Source organism: Nyctereutes procyonoides, unplaced genomic scaffold, assembly GCF_905146905.1.
Source record: "Nyctereutes procyonoides isolate TBG_1078 unplaced genomic scaffold, NYPRO_anot_genome, whole genome shotgun sequence".
Classification (NCBI taxonomy): domain Eukaryota; kingdom Metazoa; phylum Chordata; class Mammalia; order Carnivora; family Canidae; genus Nyctereutes; species Nyctereutes procyonoides.
In genome coordinates this window covers 2,286,818-2,307,867 of record NW_026575130.1, presented here as the reverse complement: position 1 = coordinate 2,307,867, position 21,050 = coordinate 2,286,818, and the positions used below count along the sequence as shown (strand labels likewise).

General features: G+C 35.4%; 1 pseudogene; it reads right to left on the bottom strand.

Moving 5' to 3' along the window:
* The window catches only part of LOC129521169 (KAT8 regulatory NSL complex subunit 3-like), a 69,029-nt pseudogene extending 48,416 nt beyond the window's left edge, over positions 1 to 20,613 (bottom strand).
* Positions 20,614 to 21,050: the final 437 nt, after the last annotated feature.

Here is a 21,050-nt window from a genome sequence, read left to right as displayed (position 1 = left end):
CTCATTTAGTGCCCTGATTATATCATGCCAATGCTTTCTGGCCTTCCAAATCTCTGTGGATATGTCTACTGTTAATCTTATATTTCTCCCCCCATGTGTTAGGAATCTCTTTCTCAAGCTACTTTTAGGATTTTCTCTTTATCTCTGAAATTTGCAAGCTTCACTATTGTATGTCGGTGTGTTGATTGGTTTTTGTTGATTTTGGGAGGGGTCCTCCCTATCTCTTGGATATGAATACAGGTTTCCTTTTCCTGATTGTGGAAGTTCTCAGCTATAATTTGTTCAGACATACCTTCTGGTCCTCTCTCCATGCCCTCTGGAATCCCAAAAAAACGATGTTATTTTTTTTCAAACTATCACTTAACTCTTAGAGCCTCTCCTCATGAGCTCTTAGTTGTTTTTTCTCTTTTTCCACAGCTTCCTTTCTATCAACTTTCTTCTATGTCCCATATTCTCTCTTCTGCCTCATTTACCCTAGTTGTTAGAGCATCCAGTTTAGACTGTATCTCAGAGTATTTTTAATTCCTACCTGATTAGATCTCATTTCTGCAGTAAGAGATTCTCTAGAGTCTTTTTTGCTTTTTTTTTCAAGTCCAATTAGTAATTTTATAATTGTAATCCTGAATTGTATCTCTGACATCTTACTTAAATCCATATCCATTAGATCTGTGGCAGATAATATTACTTCTGGTTTGTAGTGAATTTTTCCTTCTAGTCATTTTGTACAATGAAAAATGGCAGTACAAGTGAGCAGAGTAAGAAATATCAACCATGACCTAAGCAAAATACACAGTAGACAATTCTATTGAGGTCAAGTACCAGAAAATAAAAGAGAAAAGAGAAAGAAAAGAAAAGATAACAAAACAAAAAAGAAGGAGAGGGAAGTAGCGAGGGAGAGAAAATGTAATCTCGCAGAGTAGACCAACATGGTGATCTACTTGGTTCTCAATGTATTTTGGTCTCTATGTTAAAAGGTACTAAATTTCAAAAGTATAAAAAATATATTTTTGGGCAGCCCGGGTGGCTCAGCGGTTTAGTGCCAACGTCGGCTCTGGGTGTGATCCTGGAGACCTGGGATTGAGTCCCACGTCAGGCTCCCCACACGGACCCTGCTTCCCCTCTGCCTGTGTCTCTGCTTCTCTCTCTCTCTCTCTCTCTCTCTCTCTCTCTCTCTCTCTCTCTCAGAAGAATGAATAAATGAATAAGGTCTTTAAAAATATATTAAAAATATTTTTTATCATTTAAATTGATAACTTCAATTACCTATGTTGATATTTCCCTACCCCAACTTTATTTTACTGATGTTACAGGTTGTATCTTTACATATTGTGCATCCATTAAATTTTATAACTTATACATTTTTCTTATTCTATACCAAAATAAATAGTGCCTTATATACCAGTGTTATATTCTCACATTATTTTGTATTTATCTAAATTTTTACCTTTACCAGTAAGCATTATGTCTTCATATGCCTTTGGATTGCTCTCTAGCATTGTTTTCATTTCATTTTGTAGAACTCCCTTTAATTCTTCTACAAGGGGTCTAGTAGTGATGAACTCCTTGCTTTTATCTGGAAAGTCTCAATTTCTTCGTTGTTGAAAGATCATTTTTCCAGTTATAATATTCTTGATTGGAAAGTTCTTGTGTTTTCTTTCAGCACTTTAGATATATCATCATATTTTCTTCTAGTGTGTAAGATTTTTGTGGGTAAATCCATTGTCAATTTAATTAGAGCTCCATTGTATATGAGGAGTGTTTTTCTCCTGCTATTTTCAAGATTTTGTTTTTGTCTTTGACTTTTGATAGTTTGATAATAATAAGTTCATCCTGCTTGGAATCCTTTGGATTTCTTAAGTTTTCATGTCCCTTTTCTTCAGATTAGGAGAAGTTTTGACCACCAGTTCTTCAAATAAGCTGTCCCTTTCTTTTTTTCTTCTCTTTCCAGAACTCCTGTAATTGTGTATATTAATCCACTTGATGTGTTACTGTAAGTCCTTCAGGCCTTCTTCACTTTGTTTCATTCTGTTCTGTTTTGCTTTTCTGACTGGATAAATTTAAGTTACTTGTTGATAAGTTCACTGATTAGTATGTCTCCTTCATTAAGTTTGTTATTGAACCTCTCTAGTAAATTTTTCAATTCAGTTATTGTTTCTTGCTACTCTGAAATTTTTTGGTTCTTTTTTTTATAGTTACTATCTCTTTGTTGAACTTGTATTGTTCATATCATTAACTTGATTTCATTTAGCTGTCTGTTTTGTTTTTAGTTAGTTATTTTTTTGAAGACTTTATCTTCTACTCCTCTTCACCCATTTTGCACATTTCCTGACCCAGTTACCCTCTAGTAACCATCAGGGTTTTTTTGGTATTTATGAGTCTATTCCTGCTTTCATATATTTGTTTTGTTTTTTAGATTTCACATATCAGTGAATTCATATGGTATTTGTCTTTCTTTATCTTATTTTACTTAGCATAATATATTCTCAGTCCATCTGTGTTGTCACAAATGGCAAGATTTCATTCTTCTTTATGACTGAGTAATATACCTTATTATACACTCACACACACACACAGAGACTGCATCTTTTTTATCAGTTAAGGTCTTTGTGGACACATAAGAGGCTTCCATATCTTAGCTACTGTAAATAATGCTGCAGTAAACATGGGGTAGGTGCATATATATTTTCAAATTATTGCTTTTGTTTTCTCAGTAAATATCCAGTAGTGGAGTTGTTGGATCACGTGGTATTTCTATTAGTTATTTTTGAGAAAGTTCCATACTGTTTTCTATAGTGGCAGCATTGATTTACATTCCAACAAAGTGCAAAAAAGCTTATTTTTTTTCCGTATCTACAACAATTATTTCTTATATTTTGATACTAGCCATTGTAAGAGGTGTAAGATGATATATCACTGTGGTTTTGATTTTCATTTCCCAGATGATTAGTAATGTTGAGCATATTTTCTTGTTTCAGTTGGCCATCTGTATGTTGTTTTAGAAAAAAAATATTTTGCCCATTTATAATAGGATTATTTGTGTGTATGTGTGTGTTGAATTGTATAAGTTCTCTATGTATTTTGGATATCAATCCCCTACTGGATATATAACTTGCAAATATCTTTTCCCATTCAGTAGACTGTCTTTTTGTAATGCATGGCTTCCTTTGCTATTCAAAATCTTTTCAGTTTTGTGTAATCACAATAGTTTATTTTTGTTTTTGTTTCCCTTGCCTGAGGAGACTTAGGGAAATGTTGCTAAATCCTATGCCCAAGAAATTACTGCCTATGTTTTCTTCGGGGGAGTTTTATTGTTTCAGGTCTTACATTTAAGTCTTTAATCCATTGTGAATTTATATTTGTATGGTGTAACAAAGTGCTCTAGTTTCATGTTTCTGAATATAGCTTTTCAGTCCTCCTATAGCACCATCTATTGAAGAGAGTTTTCCCTCCATTGTTGGGAAATGAGTTGCCTCATTTGTCATAGATTAAGCTTGGGTTATTCCTGGTCTCTCTCTTCTGTTCTAGTGATCTATGTGTCCATTTTTTGCCACTATCATAGTGTTTTGATAACTATAGCTTTTGTAGTATATATTAAAATCTGGGATTTTGATACCTCCAACTTTTTTTTTCAGGTATGTTTTGAATATTTGGGGTCTTTTGTGATTCTGTATATCTCAAGACTATTTTAATTTTGTGAATTTTTTTTTGATATTTTGAATAGGGATTGCAGTTACTCTGTAGATTGCTTTGGGTAGAATGGACATTTTTCAATACTTTTCCAAACCATGAGTGTGGAGTATCTTTACATTTATTTGTGTTATCTTCAGTTTCATTGATCAGTGTTTTACAGTTTTCAGAGTATAGGTTTTTTTACCTCTTTGGTTAAGTTTATTGTTAAGTATTTTATTCTTTTTGATGCGATTATAAATTATTTTTTTCTTAATTTGTCTTTCTGCTATGTAATTATTAGTGTATTAAAATACAGTATTTTGTATCCTGCAACTTTACTGAATTTATTACTGCTAATAGTTATTTGTTGCAGTCTTTAGTGTTTTCTTTGTATAGTATCATACCTTCTGCAAATAATATCAGTTTAAGATTTTTTCTTATCCACTTGGATGCTTTTTATTTCTTGTCTCATTTCTATGACCAGGACTTCTATATTACTATATTGAATAAAAGTGCTGAGAGTAGAAACCTGTATCTTATTCCTGATATTAGAGGAATGGCTTTCAGTTTTTCATCATTGAATATGATGTATGTTAGCTGTGGATTTTTCATATACAGCTTTTATTATATTCAAGTATAAATAAACCCACTTTGTTGAGAGGCATTTTGTTTTTGTTTTTGTTTTGTTTTTCCCTGAACAGATGTTGAATTTTGTGAAATGTTTTTTTCTGGATTTATTGAGATACATCATATGATTTTTATAAATTGTGTTACTATGCATATCATGTTGATTAATTTGCAAATGTTGAACCATATTTGCATGCTTGGACTAAATCCTACTTGAGTGAATGTGATGTGTTGAAGATATTTATTTGCATTTGTACGCACCAGACATATTGGCTCTTTAGTTCTCTTTTTCTATATTGTCATTGTTTTTGGTGTCAGGATAATGCTGACTTCATAAAATATTTTTGGAAGTGTTCCTTTCTTTTTTATTTTGCAATAGTTTGAGTAGAATAGGTATAAACTCTTCTTTTAAATGTTTGATAGAGTGGAGGAGGGGCAAAATGGCAGAAGAGTAGGATCCCGAAGTTACCTGTCCCCACCAAATTACCTAGATAACCTTCAAACCATCCTGAAAATCTACGAATTCGGCCTGAGATTTAAAGAGAGAATAGCTGTAATGCTACAGTGAGAAGATTCACGTTTCTAGCAAGGTAGGAAGATGGGGGAAAAAAGAAATAAAGAAACAAAAGGCACCCAAGGGGGAGGGGCCCCACCAGGAGCCAGGCTAAGGCCGGGGCGAGTGCCCCCAGGACAGGAGAGCCCCATCCCAGAGAAGTGAGAGCTTCACCAACCTTCCCGGGAGGAAAGGCGCTAGCAGGGAGTTAGAGCAGGACCCCAGGAAGGGTGGGGATGCCCTCAGGCTCCCTGGGACATAACAGACACCTGCGCCCTGGAGAGAGCCCGACCCCCCACAGCCGACCTCCCTAAAGGGCTGCAGAATGCACACGGCTGGACCCGGGAGCAGCTTGGAGGGGCTCGGGAGGCGGCTCCACAGAGAGGGGGGGCTGCGAGGTGGGAGGGCGAATCCAACAGCACAGGCCCGGGAGCACAGGGCACCGGGACACAGCCCAGGATCCGGCCTCCCCCTGGGACAGACAGAGGCCAGGAGGGTACAGGACAGCAAGGACACTCCTGTCCTGAGCTGAGCAGATCAGCGACCCCGCCCCCGGAGCATCCAGGCCGCTGCAGACGGAGAGCTCAGTAGTTACTGCGGGAGCTGACTCCAGGGCTGCAGAGCTGGCCGCAGCCCCTGTGGTTGTTCCTCCTGGGACCTTACAGGGTAAACAACCCCCACTGAGCCTCACAGTGGCCTCACCGGATAAACAGGATAAACATTACTCACTGAGCTCTGCACCAGGCAGGGGGCAGAGCAGCTCCCCCAAGTGCTAACACCTGAAAATCAGAACAACAGGCCCCTCCCCCAGAAGAGCAGCTAGACGGACAGGGGAAAAAACAAATTATTGACCAAGCAGCATTGGAAAGTTCCAGGGGAAGTCAAGGGACTTACTTACAGTATACAGAATCAGAGGATACTCCCCCGTGGTTTTTTTTGTTTGTTTGTTTGTTTTTGTTTTTTGCTTTTTGATTTGTTTGCTTCCCCCACCCCTTTTCTTTCTTTTCTTTCTTTTTCTTTCTCTTTTCTTCTCTTTTTTTCTTTTTTCTTTTTTTCTTTTTCTCTTTTCTTTCCTTCTTTCTCTCCTCTCTTTTTCTCCTTTTCCCAATACAACTTGTTTTTGGCCACTCCTCACTGAGCAAAATGACAGAAGGAAAACCTCACCTCAAAAGAAAGAATCAGAAACAGTCCTCTCTCCCACACAGTTACAAAATTTGGATTACAATTCAATGTCAGAAAGCCAATTCAGAAGCACGATTATAAAGCTACTGGTGGCTCTAAAAAAAAGCATAAAGAACTCAAGAGACTTCATGACTGCAGAATTTGGATCCAATCAAGCAGAAATTAAAAATCAATTGAATGAGATGCAATCCAAACTAGAAGTCTTAATGACGAGGGTTAATGAGGTGGAAGAATGAGTGAGTGACATAGAAGACAAGTTGATGGCAAAGAGGGAAACTGAGGAAAAAAGAGACAAACAATTAAAAGACAATGAGATTAGATTAAGGGAAATAAATGACAGCCTGAGGAAGAAAAAAACCTACGTTTAATTGGAGTTCCCGAAGGTGCTGAAAGGGACAGAGGGCCAGAATATGTATTTGAGTAAATCCTAGCTGAAAACTTTCCTAATCTGGGAAGGGAAACATGCATTCAGATCCGGAAATAGATCCCCCCCTAAAATCAATAAAAACCGTTCAACACCTCGACATTTAATAGTTAAGCTTGCAAATTCCAAAGATAAAGAGAAGATCCTTAAAGCAGCAAGAGACAAGAAATCCCTGACTTTTATGGGGAGGAGTATTAGGGTAACAGCAGACCTCTCCACAGAGACCTGGCAGGCCAGAAAGGGCTGGCAGGATATATTCAGGGTCCTAAATGAGAAGAACATGCAACCAAGAATACTTTATCCAGCAAGGCTCTCATTCAGAATGGAAGGAGAGGTAAAGAGCTTCCAAGACAGGCAGGAACTGAAAGAATATGTGACCTCCAAACCAGCTCTGCAAGAAATTTTAAGGGGGACTCTCAAAATCCACCTTTAAGAAGAAGTCCAATGGAACAATCCACAAAAACAGGACTGAATAGATATCATGATGACACGAAACTCATATCTTTCAATAGTAACTCTGAACATGAATGGGCTTAATGACCCCATCAAAAGGCGCAGGGTGTCAGACTGGATAAAAAAGCAGGACCCATCTATTTGCTGTCTACAAGAGACTCATTTTAGACAGAAGGACACCTACAGCCTGAAAATAAAAGGTTGGAGAACCATTTACCATTCAAATGGTCCTCAAAAGAAAGCAGGGGTAGCCATCCTTATATCAGATAAACTAAAATTTACCCCGAAGACTGTAGTGAGAGATGAAGAGGGACACTATATCCTACTTAAAGGATCTATCCAACAAGAGGACTTAACAGTCCTCAATATATATGCCCCGAGTGTGGGAGATATCAAATATATCAATTAATAACCAAAGTTAAGACATACTTACACTTATACTTGGTGACTTCAATCTAGCGCTTCCTACACTCGATAGATCTTCTAAACACAACATCTCTAAAGAAACGAGAGCTTTAAATGATACACTGGACCAGATGGATTTCACAGATATCTACAGAACTTTACATCCAAACTCAGTTGAATGCACATTCTTCTCAAGTGCACATGGAACTTTCTCCAGAATAGACCACATACTAGGTCACAAATCAGGTCTTAACGGATACCAAAAGATTGGGATTGTCCCCTCCATATTCTCAGACCATAACGCCTTGAAATTAGAACTAAATCACAACAAGAAGTTTTTAAGGACTTCAAACACATGGAGGTCAACCAGGAAATTAAGGAAGAATTAAAAAGATTCATGGAAACTAATGAGAATGAAGATACAACTGTTCAAAATCTTTGGGATACAGCAAAAGTAGTCCTGAGGGGGAAATACATCGCAATACAAGCAGCCATCCAAAAACTGGAAAGGACTCCAAAACAAAAACTAACCTTACACCTAAAGGAGCTAGAGAAAAAACAGCAAATAGATCCTACACCCAGAGGAAGAAGAGAGTTAATAAAGATTCGAGCAGAACTCAATGAAATCGAGACCAGAAGAACTGTGGAACAGACCAACAGAACCAGGAGTTGGTTCTTTGAAAGAATTAATGAAATAGATAAACCATTAGCCAGCCTTATTAAAAAGAAGAGAGAGAAGACTCAAATTAATAAAATCATGAATGAGAAAGGAGAGATCACTACCAACACCAAGGAAATACAAACGATTTTAAAAACATATTATGAACAGCTATATGCCCATAAATTAGGCAATCTAGAAGAAATGGATGCATTTCTGAAAAGCCACAAATTACCAAAACTGGATTAGGAAGAAATAGAAAACCTGAACAGGTCAAAACAGGGAGGAAATTGAAGCAGTCATCAAAAACCTCCCAAGACACAAAAGTCCAGGGCCAGATGGCTTCCCTGGGGAATTCTATCAAACGTTTAAAGAAGAAACCATACCTATTCTGCTAAAGCTGTTTGGAAAGATAGAAAGAGATGGAGTACTTCCAAATTTGTTCTATGAGGCTAGCATAATCATCTTAATTCCAAAACCAAAGACCCCACCAAAAAGGAGAATTACAGACCAATATCCCTGATGAACATGAATGCAAAAATTCTCAACAAGATACTAGCCAATAGGATACAATAATACATTAAGAAAATTATTCACCATGACCAAGTAGGATTTATTCTCGGGATGCAAGGATGGTTCAACACTCGTAAAACAATCAATTTGATTAATCATATCAGCAAGAGAAAAACCAAGAACCATATGATCCTCTCAATAGATATGGAGAGGGATCCCTGGGTGGCGCAGCGGTTTGGCCTCTCCCTTTGGCCCAGGGCGCGATCCTGGAGACCCGGGATTGAATCCCACATCGGGCTCCCGGTGCATGGAGCCTGCTTCTCCCTCTGCCTGTGTCTCTGCCTCTCTCTCTCTCTGACTATCATAAATAAATAAAAATTAAAAAAAATAGATATGGAGAAAGCATTTGACCAAATTCAGCATCCATTCCTGATCAAAACTCTTCAGAGTGTAGGGATAGAGGGAACATTCCTCAACATCTTAAAAGCCATCTATGAAAAACCCACAGCAAATATCATTCTCAATGGGAAGCACTAGGAGCCTTTCCCCTAAGATCAGGAACAATACAGGTATGTCCACTTTCACCACTGCTATTCAACATAGTACTAGAAGTCCTAGCCTCAGCAGACAACAAAAAGACATTAAAGGAAAAAAAAAGACATTAAAGGCATTCAAATTGGCAAAGAAGAAGTCAAACTCTCCCTCTTCGCCGATGACATGATACTCTACATAGAAAACCCAAAAGACTCCACCCCAAGATTGCTAAAACTCATACAATTTGGCAGTGTGCAGGATACAAAATCAATGCCCAGAAGTCAGTGGCATTTTTACACACTAAAATTGAGACTGAAGAAAGAGAAATTAAGGAGTCAATCCCATTTGCAATTGCACCCAAAAGCATAAGAGGCCCAGGAATAAACATAACCAAAGACGTCAAGGATCTATACCCTAAAAACTATAGAACACTTCTGAAAGAAATTGAGGAAGACACAAAGAGATGGAAAAATGTTCCATGCTCATGGATTGGCAGAATTAATATTGTGAAAATGTCAATGTTACCAAGGGCAATTTACACGTTTAATGCAATCCCTATCAAAATACCATGGACTTTCTTCAGAGAGTTAGAACAAATTATCTTAAGATTTGTGTGGAATCGGAAAAGACCCCTAATAGCCAGGGGAATTTTAAAAAAGAAAACCATAGCTGGGGGCATCAGAATGCCAGATTTCAGGTTGTACTACAAAGCTGTGGTCATCAAGACAGTGTGGTACTGGCACAAAAACAGACACATAGACCAATGGAACAGAATAGAGAACCCAGAAATGGACCCTGAACTTTATGGTCAACTAATATTCGACAAAGGAGGAAAGACGATCCACTGGAAGAAAGACAGTCTCTTCAATAAATGGTGCTGGGAAAATTGGACATCCACATGCAGAAGAATGAAACTAGACCACTCTCTTACACCAGACACAAAGATAAACTCAAAATGGATGAAAGATATAAATGTGAGACAAGATTCCATCAAAATCCTAGAGGAGAACACAGGCAACACCCTTTTTGAACTTTGCCGCAGTAACTTCTTGCAAGATACATCCACGAAGGCAAAAGAAACAAAAGCAAAAATGAACTATTGGGACTTCATCAAGATAAGAAGCTTTTGTACAGCAAAGGATACAGTCAACAAAACTCAAAGACAACCTACAGAATGGGAGAAGATATTTGCAAATGACGTATCAGATAAAGGGCTAGTTTCCAAGATCTATAAAGAACTTATTAAACTCAACAGCAAAGAAACAAACAATCCAGTCATGAAATGGGCAAAAGACATGAAGAGAAATGTCACAGAGGAAGACATAGGCATGGCCAACAAGCAGGTGAGAAAATGCTCCACATCACTGGCCAACAGGGAAATACAAATCAAAACCACAATGAGATACCACCTCACACCAGTGAGAATGGGGAAAATTAACAAGGCAGGAAACCCCAAATGTTGGAGAGGATGCGGAGAAAAGGGAACCTCTTGCACTGTTGGTGGGAATGTGAACTGGTGCAGCCACTCTGGAAAACTGTGTGGAGGTTCCTCAAAGAGTTAAAAATAGACCTGCCCTATGACCCAGCAATTGCACTGCTGGGGATTTACACCAAAGATACAGATGCAATGAAACGCCGGGCACCTGCACCCCGATGTTTCTAGCAGCCATGTCCACAGTAGCCAAACTGTGGAAGGAGCCTCGGTGTCCATCGAAAGATGAATGGATAAAGAAGATGTGGTTTATGTATACAAGGGAATATTCCTCAGGCATTAGAAATGACAAATACCCACCATCTGCTTCAACGTGGATGGAACTGGAGGGTATTATGCTGAGTGAAGTAAGTCAGTCGGAGAATGACAAACATTATATGGTGTCATTCATTTGGGGAATATGAATAATAGTGAAAGGGAATAGAAGGGAAGGGAGAAGAAATGGGTAGGAAATATCAGAAAGGGAGACAGAACATGAAGACTACTAACTCTGGGAAACGAACTAGGGGTGGGGGAAGGGGAGGAGGGTGGGGGGTTTGGGTGCCTGGGTGACGGGCATTGAGGGGGGCACTTGACGGGATGAGCACTGTGTGTTATTCTATATGTTGGCAAATGAACACCAATAAAAAATAAATTTGTTATAAAAAAACAATAAAAAATAAAATAAAATAAGACTTCAAAAAAAAATAATAAATGGTAGAATTTACCTGTGAACCTGTCTGGTCTGAACCGTTTTTGGCTAAGAATTTTTCATTACTGATTCAATTTTTTTACTAGTAATTGGCCTGTTCAGATTTTATATTTCTTCCTGATTCAGTTTTGGTTGATTGTATGTTTTTAGGAATTTATCCATTTATTTAAAGTTGTTTAATTTGTTGGCATATAATTTTGTGTAGTATTCTTTAATAATCCTTTGTATTTCTGTGGTTTCATTGGTTGCTTCTCATTTTTCATTTCTGATTTTGTCTTTTCTTTTTTCCTAGAGTTTGGCTAAAGTTTTATCAATTTTGTTTATCTTTTAAAGAAACAAATCTCATTTTCATTTATTTTCTCTATTTTTTGTTCTTTATTTCAGCTCTGATTTTTTTTTTAAGATTTCACTTATTTATTCATGAGCGACACATAGAGAGAGGCTGAGACATAGGCAGAGGGAGAAGCAGGCTCCTCAAGGGAGCCCGATGTGGGACTCAATCCTGGGACTCCAGTACCATGCCCTGAGCCAAAAGCAGATGCTCAACTGCTGAGCCACCCAGGTGTCCCGTGCTCTGATCTTTATTGTTTCCTTCCTTTTCCTAACCTTGGGCTTTGTTTTTTTTTTTTTTTTTTTTTTTTTTCTAGTTCTTTTAGGTGTAAGAGTAACTTGTTTGAGATTTTCCTTCTTTCTTGGGATAGACCTGTATTGCTATACATTTCCCTTTTAAAACTGCTTTTGCAGTGTTACCGTGATTTTATACCATTGAGTTTTCATTTTCATTTGTTTCCATGTAGATTTTGATTTCCTCTTTTATTTTTTTTGACGTATTCGTTACAGCAGCATGTTTAGTCTCCATGTGTTTGTATTTTGTTCAATTTTTTCCTTGTGATTGATTTCTAGTTTCATACTATGTGGTTAGAAAAGATGCACAAAAAGATTTCAGTGTTCTTAGGCTACAAAACCAGTCTCAATAAATTTATCATGTGACCTCTCCTGAAGAATATTCCATGTGCATTTGAAAAAAAATGTTTATTCTGTTGTTGAATGAAATATTCTGTATATATCTTAAGTTCATCTGGAAAAATGTGTCACTTAAAGACACTGTTTCCTATTAGTCTACTGCTTGGATTATCTATTTATGCAAATGGAATATAAAGTCCCATACCATTGCTGTCAATTTCTCCTTTTATGTCTGATAATATTTGCTTTATGTACATAGTTGCTGTAATGATAGGTGCAGAGATATTTACAATTGTTGTATCATCTTGTTGGATTTACCCCTTTATCATTATGTAATGCTCTTCCTTATCTCTTCTTGTAGTTTTTCTTTATGACTCTGTTTTATCTAATGTAAGTATTGCTACTCTGTGTTTTTCTTGTTGCTCCTTCCATTTGCATATACCATTAATTACGGTATATGATTTCCATCCCTTCATTTTCACTCTGTATGTGCCTTTAGGTCTAACAGTAGTCTCTTGTAGGTAGTCTGTAGATGAGTGTTATTCTTTCTGTCACTCTGTGTCTTTTGATTAGAGCATTTAGACCATTTATGTTTAATTATTGATAAGTATGTACTTATTGCCATTTTGTTTATTGGTCACTGTCCCTTTCTCTCTTGCTTCCTTGTAATTGATGACTTGTTTTCTTTTTAGATCATTTAGCTTCTTTAAAACTGTTGAGTTCTTTGTCATGGAATCAAAGATCTTCATTTTGTTGGAGTTAGTTTCTGGATTATTTTGTCCCTTTGGGTCATGTTTCTCTATTTTTTTAATTGTGTTTTGTGATATGTGTATGTGTTTTATGCATTTGTAAAAATGGTTATTTATTCCAGTTTTTATAGACTGGCTTTTAATGTACGGTAAGTACTTTCCTAATCAAACTAGAAATTCTGTTGGCCTCTGAAACCTATTTTGAGGAGTTTGGGGTTCTCTGTGCTCATGCGTGTAATTTCCCAAAAGGAGAGGTTTGCCAGTTTCTTTTTCAAGAGCTTACAGTCTCTTGCTCCCTCTGATATCTGTCTGTGGTACTGACAATTTTCTGATGCTACAGCAACAATTTGCCATGCTTTCAGAAACACAAGATGTCCCCTCCACTCTTCTCTCTCCCTTCTGATGTTGAAACCAAGTTGAGTGCCTTCTCCTGATCATGCCAAAGCCCATCAGCCTATGTTTATGGCACCACAGGCTCTCTAATTCTACAGCAAGCTGTCCCTGCTCTTCTGTGTATGCGTGTATGATGAGTTACATTATTTTTGTCTTTATTTTTGAAATTTTATACCACTGAAAATTAATTTTGTACTATTAATGATTCTTTTTCATGCTATTCTATAGATCTTTAACAAAGCGTTGGGAACAGTGTTGGTATTGAATAAAGCATGCAACAAAAAATGCATGAAGTAAAATTTTATTTAGAGAACTGTTAGTCAAAATTTAGCATTCTGATCTTGTTGAATTACAAAGTGAAAATAATAAGTGTAAAGATGCTAATACCATCTTGTTCACTAAATAATTCAATATTTTTGTAAGTGAGAGATGAGAAATGTCAAAAGCTAGTGTGTGTGGTTGCACAAGTGTCATATTTCCGAGATACTGCCAAGATTTGAGTACTTTGAACCTATCACTATAGGGCTAAATAGAATATTTCTGTAGTTAAGAATAATACTACTATTTAAAGCATAATTGTATAAATACCTCCAATACTAAGGATTCAAAATACAGCTCCTAGTACTTGTTGACTGGTTTTAATTCATGAGGAATATAAAATGATGATGCTTGGGGTTTATTTTTTTTTTAAAGTTCCAAAAACAATTCTAATGGATATGAACAAGTACATTGCAAACTCTATTTTAGAAAAGATTATAAAGGTAATCCATTTGCCACTGCCTCTCAGGATAAAAAATGCTGTATTTCAACTCATGAGAATGATGGGATTATTAACTTAGCTGCTTAGTATATTGCTGAAAGTAGTCCTCAATGAAAAATAGAAATTTCTCTATAATTTTTAGATCTGTATTCAATTAACATATACAGGATTTATAAGTTGTCGAACATTTGCCAACATTCTTCTGGTACACACTTATAAGGTAGGATATTACAATTTAATAGAAATGATAATTAAAAAAAAAACAAAATTAATGATTGTAGAGCCTTCCTTATAATTTGTTTTTCATACCATAAACCAGATTTCTTGTCTGTTGATTGCACACAACTCTTTCACTTATTGATGTGACTTAGGTTTATTTTTCTAATTGATTTGAATCTTTATAAAATTTCACAAAATTATTAGCCTATTGATACATTAATTCAAATTGAGTGTTCTGTGCATGCCAAAATCTAAAATAATAATGCATTACTTTGTGAATTATATTACCTGAGGATAACAGGGTTCATTCTGTTCATCTTCGCAAAAAGCTGACATATTTTTGGCACGTAGTACTTTTTAAGCATTGCTTGAAATGCATCTATTTGATTTGACTAGAAATCTAATGAGATAATGAAAGTTTGAGGCATTTTTCCAGGAGAATAAATTTAAAAGAATACTTCAGTAATATAAAATATGTGTTGCCATATAGGAAGGTTTAGAGTTTATGTCATCATGCATACAAAAAGATAGAAAGCCTTTCATTGGCTTTAGGCAGAGTTTCTAAAATTATCAATCTGATGCAGGAATGTACAGGCAGGTAATAGAAACATAACATATATAATAAATATATAATCTCATGGAGGTTAGCTTGAATGACATTTCACAAAGACTTATCTTTGTATATATAAAAAAAAATACACAGGGTAAAAAAGGACACAGTGATGGTCCTTACTGTCAGAGAGTGAAAATAAGGTCAATAAGGATTTTTGGCAGATGAAGACTTTGGCATACTCATACCTTTATTTGACCAAGTTATTAACGTATCATCTCCTTTCTCCTGGTGGAATTAGGTATCTAAATCTTGACTGTTTACCTATGCCAGACCAACATAAGGCACTGATTATACTTTCTATTCTCAGAAGAAATGTTGAATGAATATTCTGAAAGATTTATCTAACATTGAATAGGTCATAAAGATAAATAATTCCAATGGAGTACTTCCATAAAGCAAAGGAATTATCTACAATACATTAGATTTAAAAATATATTTATTTATTCATGGGAGATAGAGAGAAAGTGGCAGAGACATAGGCAGAGGGAGAGGGAGAAGAAGATTCCCTTCAGGGAGCCCGATCCAGGACTCGACCCCAGGATCACAACCTGAGCCAAAGGCAGATGCTCAACCACTGAGCCACCTAGGCACCTCAATACATTGGATTTTAAAATTATTTGAATAAATATGTATCTTGTAAATACAACATACATAAAAATAGAATTTAGCAGTATAGTTACTTGATCATGTAAGACCTAGAATTGTAATTCTTAAAATTTTAAAAGTAACATGCTCACCACAAAATAAAATGAAATGCAAAGGTGAATGAAGAAAATGTATAATAACTACTCATCCTGATGCAAGCTCATCCCATCCAGCAACTTCTACACACCAAATAATAGATGCAACCGAAACAAATAATAATGAAACTGAAGGAAAAAGAAAAAAGAATTTCCTAACAGCATGCAGTTACCAAAGCTGGTATGTTAAATCTGAGCAGTTTTTAAGAATCATGTTTTTTTTTTTTTTTTTATAAACCTAACTCATTTGTTTAGCTGAACTATATGTCGGGTATGCATTTTATATCTTAGTAGATATTAGAAAATGTTTAACTCCACCAGAAGTGCCCACTTCTCCCTGAATCTGTTGCTGTGGCCTGTTCAAAATCATAAAATAGAGGACAATGATTATAATATACACAATTTAAGTATTTAAAACTTACAGAAATTTAGACAACTTCATAGAAAAACTAACCAAAAAAAAAAAAGCTTAAAAATATACTCTCTCACAGGCAAATTTAAAAAGCTAAAGTACATTTGAAAGATACTGAAACAATGAGATATGACTTTTATTCTATTGGATTAGTAAAGATGAAAAATCAGTAATGGAGTCTGAGAATATAGAATACAGAATTTGCCCATACATTATTGGTGCAAATATAAAAGTTTTCCCCAAGAACATGTAGTAAATCTTTTCTATCATCTGCCTTCATTGGTATATGTAATTAATTGCAAAACAATCCCATAGAAACTTTAAGAGAAAAATTACTCTATGCGTATAGACCAACACACAACCTGTTTTTTTCTTATAATTTACTCAAGTTGGACAATTATGTCTTTTCATGCTATGAAAACAAACTTTCAGGTCATTTCAACATATTTCAGGAAAGAAATGATTGAAATTCAGAAGGGGAATTAGCCTCAATGCAAGCCCTCAAATAATTTATATTAATACTAGCCCAGAGGGATCTTTTAAAGTTGTTTAAAATATGATAAAGAGAACAAAAATAAATAGATTAGATTTTTGTCCATCTTTCGTGACAAGAATTATTTTTTTAAAAGATATTATTTATTCATGAGAGAGACAGAGAGAGAGGCAGAGACATACATAGGCAGAAGGAGAAGCAGGCTCCATTCAGGGAGCCCAATGTGGGACTCCATCCCAGGACTCTAGGATCACACCCTGAGCCGAAGGCAGATGTTCAACTGCTGAGCCACCAGGCATCCCAAATTAATTTATTTTAATGCCCCCAGAGATATATATTGAATGCAATAGGTAGATATATTTGCAATATTTTTGATAGGCTAAAGATTTTTACTAATGGCAATGTGGAACTTGCCATTAGTGAATATTCCTACAAATATTTAACTAAAATTTACTTTTCTTGAAATATTAATTCCAGGGACAAAAAGGTATACAAATCCAAACATCTAAGTACAAGCTTTTTATTTAATCTTAAAAGTTTTCAAACTTGAAAATTTTAACATTGATAATTCAAAACCTTCCCTTCAGGTTATATATTAAGTATAGATTAGTTTTTTCACTGAATTTATTTCAATCAATTAGTGGCATAATTTGTATCTTTCTCATGAATATCATAAAGGAATTTGAAAATGTCAAACATTCATTAGGGAGTTCTCTAAGTCTTTTGTTGCTATGTTTTATCTATACCTTTTCAATTATTTCCCATTCTGCTCCCTTAAATTTCTTTGGGTTTCTGACTAAAATCCAGCCAGCTGTAGGAAGAAATAGTTGATGAACTGAATTGGAATGTAACAGAAACATCAAGTTGGAATGGAGAATGACAAATCTTTGAAAGTAAGACTTCTACTCTGGTCCACTTTGATAAACAGATTGGACTCAAATTAACAACAGATTGTTTATAGACATTGCTTTCTTAGCATGAACTGTGATATGTCTATATCAGATAAAAAATTGATGTAGAAATTGTCCTATAAATGATGACAACTGATGCAAAATTGACATTTGTGAAAATAACCTAATTCAATATGAGCACATAAATTCAGAAGTTTGTCAAAAATATCTCTAAAATAATTCAATATTTGTTGCATCTTTCTCTTTGATTGAATATTAAACAATAATTAAAAACCCACTTTTGAAAAAACAATGTGTTTAATTATTTTGTAGATTCCTTATAATTTAATACGTAATTTAGCTCTGCATCTAATAAATACACAAACTTAATTATTTTTACATTATACAAGTACTACCAATTCTGGTAATGTCACTCTGGACTTTCCCACATATAAATATACTCATGATTATAATATTGTTAGGATGACATTGAGAAATTAGGTGGAAGCTAGTTCATGAAGTTGTTCTCTCTCATTCTCCACTGAATTTTTGTCAGGTACCTGCCTGCCATTTGAAGAGAGTAGTTTTAGTTAGGGATTGAACTGAAATTTAATAACTTCAGAGAGAAATTTGATTAGTCTATAATGAGCATTGAGGTCTGTGTATGTGATGCCTTGGCACAAGGAAACTTCAACATTTATTTCATTAGACATAAAATGATGGCACATGTAAATACCTGCTAATAGAGTCTGGATTGAAATGAGTAAAATTTTATTTTATTGCATTTCATTCCCTTTATTCACACTTTTCTAAGCTTCTGCTGCGTCTATCTAGCAATAAAAGCCTGCTCCTTTCTGATAGAAGTCCTCATTTCATGTCCACAAACTTATCCACTCACTCTCTTTTCAAAGAACTGAAAAGTTGTATCTAAAACTTTTTACATCAAGTCTCTTCCAAAGTCAAGATTTTCAATTCTGTTTGTGTTTAATATTTGCAAGTTTTAAATCTGGTTATTTTATTAAAGTTACACAGAAGGATGAATGCGGTTTAATCCTCCTTGGGTCTATCAGAATGTTTCAAAGAAGTGCTTTTTAGTAAAATGTGAGGAGTGAGGATTAATAGGCATAAAAATGGCAGCTCATGATTTCTCCTGATTTGTCTCTTAAATATTTCATTTAACAGAAAAGTATGTGGAATGTGCATATTATTTCAGAGTTTGCAAGTAAGTATCATTTCTTTCCCAGGCCTCTCATTAATGTCCTATAACCTTAATTCCAGGGATTCTTGGATGTAAAGCTCTGTGTAATGATGAACTAATAATAGTTAAATCTAACTAATATAAAAAACAACCAACTTTTCATTTTTAGCTATGATTATAATGTCTGTTCCATCATTATTTCTTATGACTTATAACTGTGAACTATTAAAAAGTTAAAAAGTAAGATATCTTTAACATAGCTGACCTAAGAAAATAATAAGCAAAAGAACTCAGCTTTCTCAGAACTATTTCAGAAAGTATTCACTATTTAAAGTTTAATTTAGATTTTAAGTTCTCGAATGAAGACCAAAACTGAGAGGAGAATCAAATCCATACTTCATTGAAAAATATCAACAAATGTTAGGACTTGTGGGAAAACTTTTAGATGCATGAAATTGAATGATAGTAATTTTCCCTTTGAAGGAATACAAAATCTGAAAATAGCAATTTATTATTCCATTTGGAAATTGCAGAAATCTGTTTTTTTTCCAAATAAGATCACTTTAATTTCAGAAAGTTAAAAAGGTACATGTAAGCCTTGATCTAAAAATATTGATAAAATATCAACCTTCATTAAAATAAATTATATTAGTAATCCCACATTTATATCTGAGATCTCACAATTTAATTTAAAAAACTGCAACAAGTAGTAAATTAAATCTCCTTAAACCTTTCAAGGAATATGTCACTTAAAAATAAATCTAATACATTAAACATTCCACAAATAATAAGGATCTAAATATTTAATTTTTTTATTTTTTAATTATAGCATCTGGCTATTAATATGGCTAGAAAATTAGCACCAGAAATGGCTAGAATTTCTTCTAGCACTAGAAGAAATTAATATGGCTAGAAAATTAGCACTAGAAATGGCTAGAATGTGCAAAATGTTAATTGCATGGGGCCAATACCAATACTATGCATGCAATTAACATTTTGCACTTTTAGTAAGCTTCAAATATGCTAATGACCTGGAACAGTCTATACATTTTAGGTCACATTGGACCATCTATTTCACCCATTAATGTTGATTTTTAAACAATCACTTCCTATGTGTTTAGAATTTCCCTCCTAGCTCTTGAGAGTTCCATTTGGTGTCATCTGCTACCTGCTTATTATCTGAACATTTCGTAAATATTATGTTCTGCTAAGTTTGATTCTAGGTCATTGTCTTCTAATTCTAGGTAGTCCTCTTGGATCATGTAATTCTTCCCAATTAAATTGCCTCTATGTGCTAAAATTTTTTCAATTTCCATTTCTAGTGCATAATGCTTTCTTGAGTCCTAGACTCTAGACAGTTGCGTCTTACTGTCACCTAAGCACATATGCTGTGAGATTCCACAGGCAAATATCTAAAATGCCATCGTTAGTGTCTTGTTTTTCTCAACCTCTGCCCATTTCTCAGAAATGCGAATTAATTCACATGAAACCAAAGTCAATAGTCTTGCTGTGGCCCTTGATCACTTTGTTTTCCTCAGACCTAGGATTGAAACAGTGCTTACCAAGTAGTATCAATTATAAATTGTGGAGTTATTTTGAGAAGTACTGCTGCTACTATCCTCATATTCTGTGCCTATCTATCCTTTTGGCAAAATGTGGGAGTAAAACATGAAGCCACACTAAAAATTCTTTAATTTCTTGCCTATAGACATCCCATGGATCCTTTCTGCACAGCAGGCATACAGAAAGTTGCTAGTCCATTAGCTCTACAGCTATCCTACATAATCATTTTATACTTCCTCCTCTCCACTCAAACCACATTAGCTGTTTTACTGTTGTCACTCACCAATTGCTTTTCTTCCTACTTCACTGAGAAAATTGAAGCCGTAAGAATTTCTGCAGACTCTAATAACTACAACTATCCAGTTACCACCATAGGCAAACATGTTCTCTGCTTTGTAGCCTTTCGCTGCACATGCCATTACCATTCTCTAATGAAAAAAACTCCACTTGTGCAAGAGAGTCAATCTTCTCTTACCTATTTAAAGACAGTGATTTAGGACTTCTTCCTTATCTTTACTACAATAGGGAAATTTCATTTTCTACCATATAACCATGTAAGTGCGTATAAGCTCTTGATAACATGCTCCTGTCACAAAAAAAAAAAAAAAAAAAAAAATTATCCGGTCACTGTGCTGTTTTCTGACTCAGCACACTTCGGGTGAGGTTTTTTGTTTGCTTTGTTTTGTTTTTAGATTTTATTTATTTGTTTGACAGAGAGCAAGCAAGCAAGCAAGAGAACACAAGGGCAGGGGCCAGAAGCAGAGGGAGAGGGAGAAGCAGACTCCCCACCCAAAAGGGAACCTGACATGGGGCTTGATCGCAGGACCCTGAGACCATGACCTGAGCTGAAGGCAGA